This window comes from Tachyglossus aculeatus, chromosome X1 (assembly GCF_015852505.1).
Source record: "Tachyglossus aculeatus isolate mTacAcu1 chromosome X1, mTacAcu1.pri, whole genome shotgun sequence".
Taxonomy (NCBI): Eukaryota; Metazoa; Chordata; class Mammalia; order Monotremata; family Tachyglossidae; genus Tachyglossus; species Tachyglossus aculeatus.
Genome location: NC_052101.1, coordinates 81,814,420 through 81,818,826, shown reverse-complemented (window position 1 = coordinate 81,818,826; position 4,407 = coordinate 81,814,420). Strand labels below are relative to the sequence as shown.

The following is a 4,407-nucleotide window of genomic DNA, read 5'->3' as shown; positions in this document are numbered from 1 at the left end:
AGGAGGAGGAGTAAGAAGCAGCATGGCATAGTGGATAGAGCACGGGTCTAGGAGTCAGAAAGTCATGGGTTCTAATCCCGGTTCTGCCATTCGTCTGCTGTGTGACCTTGGACAAGTCACTTCACTTTTCTGTGCCTCAGTTTCCTCATCTGTAAAATGAGGATTGAGACTGTGAGCCCCACGTGGGGCAGAGACTGTGTCCAGCTTTATTTGCATGTATCCACCCCAGTGCTTAGTACAGTGCCTGGCACATAGTAGGTGCTTAACAAACACCATTATTAATAGCATTTATTGGATGCCCACTGGATGCAATGCACTATTCTAAGCACTTGAGAAATACAAAACAAAGAAGTGGCACATTTCTTGCCCACAAGTAGTTTACACTATAACGGGGGAAGAGAGACATAAAAGTATTTACAGAGTAATCAAAATAAATGTGTGCACAATTGAATAAATGTACATATAAGCAGTCTTGTCTTGTCTTATGCTGTTGAGTCATTTCTGACCCATAGCAACTCCATGGACAAATCTCTCCCATAATGCTCCACCTCCCTCCACAATCATTCTGGTAGGGTATCCACAGAGTTTTCTTGGTAAAAATACAAAAGCGGTTTACCTTTGCCTTCGACTCTCTCCCATGCCGCTGCTGCCCAGCACAGGTGAGTTTTGACTTGTAGCAGATTGCCTTCCACTCGCTGGCCACTGACCAAGCTAGGAATGGAATGGGTAGGCCTCTGCTTGACTCTCCCTCCTGTAGCCGAGGCTGGTGGAGTACTGGAAACTCTCCAGTTGCGATCTTGAGATGGGATATAAGCACTGAGGATGGTGTAAATAGGTGCCTAAGTGCTTGGGATGACTCCACCTGTGCACCAGATTCATTCATTCATTCAGTTGTATTTATTGAGTGCTTACTGTATGCAGAGCACTGTACTAAGCATTTGGAAAGTACAATTCAGCAATAAAGAGAGACAATCCCTTCCCACCTGATAAATAGGGAGTCATAAAGAGATGGCAAAAATGTTTTAATGATCTTCTTAATACCACTGAGAATGAACCTCTGTGAGAGTTAACATACCAACATGTGAATTCATGATGTTCACCATAACACTGAATGAAGTCTCTATTGCCTATTCAGAGCCTTGAAGAATGGCAAAAATCCCAGACCTGATAATATCCCTGCTGAGATTTGCAAGCGGGGAGGGATGTTCTGTTTAGTTGTCTGCATAGGTTCTTCCTTACATGATTTCCAAGATGCCACGATCCTCATCATCTTTGAGAAAAAAGGCCTGTGAGTTGACTGTGGAAATTGTTGCAGTATCTGCTCCTTCATTGCTGGTAAGACTATCCAGAGTCATCCTGGAAAAGGCACTAAAGAACACCGTTGGCCATAATAATGATTGTGGGATTTGTTAAGTGTTTACTATATGTCAAGCACTGATCTAAGCACTGGGGTAGATGCAAAATATTCTGGTCAGGCACAGTTCCTGACCCCCACAGGGATCACAGTCTAAGTAGGAGGGAGACTAGGTATTGAATACCCATTTTACGAATGAGGAAGCTGAGGCAAAGAGAAGTTAAGTGACTGGCCCAAGATCACACAGCAGGCAGGTGGCAGAGTAGGGATTAGAACTCAAGTCCCATGACTCCCAGGCCCATGCTCTTTCTACTAAGCCACATTGCTTCCATGTACTCCCAGAATCACAGTTTGGCTTCTAAACATTGTGGGGGACAGCAGACACGATCTTTGCTGCATTTCACTTGGCAGGAGAAGTGCAGGGAGCACCACCAAGATTTCTAAGCTGTTGTCCTAAATCTTGCCAAAGCATTTGACACCATCAGTAGATCTGTAAAATGGGGATTAAGACTGCGAGCCCCCCGTGGGACAACCTGATCACCTTGTAACCTCCCCAGCACTTAGAACAGTGCTTTGCACATGGTAAGCACTTAATAAATGCCATCATTATTATTATTATTATTATTATTATCTGAGCTCAGACACCTACTAAAAATGTTAGGCTACACATTTTCGGGATTTCCATAAGCACTGTGGTCTAGTGGAAGGAGCACGGGCCTGGGAGTCAAAGGACCTGGGTTCTAATGTGACCTCCGCCACCTGTCTGCTGTGTGACCTTGGGCAAGTCACTTAACTTCTCTGTGCCTCAGTTCCCTCATCTGCAGAATGGGGATTTCATTCATTCATTCATTCATTCATTCAATCATATTCATTGAGTGTTTACTGTGTGCAGAGCACTGTACTAAGTGCTTGGGAGAGTACAGTACAACAATAAATAGACACATTTCCTGCCCATAATGAGCTGACAGTCTTGATGGGGGGAGACAGACACTAATACAAATAAATAAGTGCTGCGGGGCTGGGAGGGCGATAAACAAAGGGAGAAAGTCAGGCGTCACAGAAAGGAGTGGGAGAATAGGAAAGGGGGGGGCTTAGTCAGGGAAGACCTCCTGGAGGAGATGTAACTTCAATAAAGCTTTGAAGACAGGGAGACTAATTGTCTAACCCTGTCTAAAACAGAACTTAATACCTGCTCTCCTTCCTGCTTAGAATGTGAGTCCCATATGGGATCCGATTATGTTGTTTCTACTCCAGCGCTTAGCATAGTGCTTGGCACACAGTAAGCACTTAACAAATGTCATTGTTATTATTATTGTTATTATTACATAATTATATGGTTGGCTGTGTCAGAAATGAAAGGGCCTTGGCTGGTCATTGCTCCACCACCAGTAGTGTAAAGCAGGATTATTTTTTGGAACTAGTCTCATTCAGCCTATTTTGTACAGATAAGATTAAGGAGTATGGCCTAATAGAAAGAGCATGGCCTGGGCATCAGGAAACTGATTTCTAATCCCAACTCTGCTATTTGCCTTCTGGGTAGCCTTAGGCAAGTCTCTTAACTGCTCTATGCCTCAGTTGCCTCTCTTGCAAATGGGGCTGAAATACCTGTTTCTCACCTCCCCTTGCCCCCCTCCCCTCAGATTGAGAAGCAGCATGGCTCAGTGGAAAGAGCCCGGGCTTTGGAGTCAGAGGTCATGGGTTCAAATCCTGGCTCTGCCACTTGTCTGCAGTATGACCTTGGGCAAGTCACTTAACTTCTCTGGGCCTCAGTTCCCTCATCTGTAAAATGGGGATGAAGACTGTGAGCCCCACGTGGGACAACCTGATGACCTTGTATCTCTCTCAGCACTTAGAATAGTGCTTGGCACATAGTAAGCGCTTAACAAATACCAGAATTATTATTATTATTATTGTAAGCCCTTTGTGGGGCAGGGATTGTGTTTGATCTGATTATCTTGTGCCTACCCAAGTGTTTAGCATATAGTAAGGTGCTTAATAAATAATAATTAATAACTATAGCATTTGTCAAGGCTTACTATATGCCAGGCACTGTACTAAGTGTTGGGGTGGGTATAAGCAAATCAGGTTAGACACAGTCCCTGTCCCGCATGGGGTTTCCAGTCTCGATCTCCATTTAACTGATGAGATCACTGAGGCACAGAGAAATGAAGTGAGTTGTCCAAGGCCACATAGCAGACAAGTAGTGGAGCCATGAACTTCTGACTCCCAGACCTGTGTTCTATCCACTATGCTGTGCTGCTTCCCAGCACGGCGTAGTGGAGAAATAATATTAATGTATTATAAATTAATATATAATATTTAAATAATAAATACCATTATTACTACACAATAATAATTGAGTCTCCGCCCTCGACTCGCTCCCACGCTGCTGCTGCCCAGCACAGGGGAGTCTTGACTTGTAGCAGGTTGCCTTCTACCCGCTAGCCACTGGCCAAGCTAGGAATGGAATGGGTATGCCTCTGCTTGACTCTTCCTCCCGTAGTCGAGACTGGTGGAGTACTGGAAACTCTCCAGGTGCGACTCTGAGGGGGTGCTTAACAAATACCATAACAATAACAACAGCAATATACTTTTAGTAGGGCTTTAAAGACCAGTATTGAAATTGTTTGCCAGATATGAAGGGGGAAGGGGGCAGGAAGAGGGGCGTGAGCAAGGGGTTGGTGGTGAGACAGATGAAAGAGTGGGACAGTGAATATGTCAGTATTAGAGGAGCAAATCATGTGGGCTGGTTGTAGTGGGAGGGGAGTAAGGCTAAGTCGGGGAGAGCATCAGCAAAGTATTCTGGACTGATAATCAGCCTGAAGAAGATGCAGATTATGTACTCTTCTACACTGTCAAGTGCACAAGTAAGGAGTCTTTTTAGATTAGGCTGGTAATGGGAAGATCAGCAGATCAAGATGTATTTATTGAGCACCTGACTAGGTTTTCAGTTCTCAAACTGTCCAGCTGTTGCCCCTGAGCACTCTGAATCTGTCAGTTAAGAATAACGATAGTTGAAACAAGAAAGCTAAAAGGAATTCTAAAAAATTCTA

The 4,407-nt window shown here is 44.3% G+C and overlaps 2 non-coding genes across 2 annotated transcripts; both read right to left on the bottom strand.

The window, feature by feature from the left end:
- Positions 1 to 669: 669 nt before the first annotated feature.
- On the bottom strand, positions 670 to 807 carry LOC119920338. The gene has a single exon (XR_005448093.1). It is a non-coding gene; the product is annotated as a small nucleolar RNA SNORA7 (small nucleolar RNA).
- A 2,962-nt stretch (positions 808 to 3,769) lies between these two features.
- LOC119920098 lies at positions 3,770 to 3,907 on the bottom strand. The gene has a single exon (XR_005447864.1). It is a non-coding gene; the product is annotated as a small nucleolar RNA SNORA7 (small nucleolar RNA).
- Between the last annotated feature and the right edge of the window lie 500 nt (positions 3,908 to 4,407).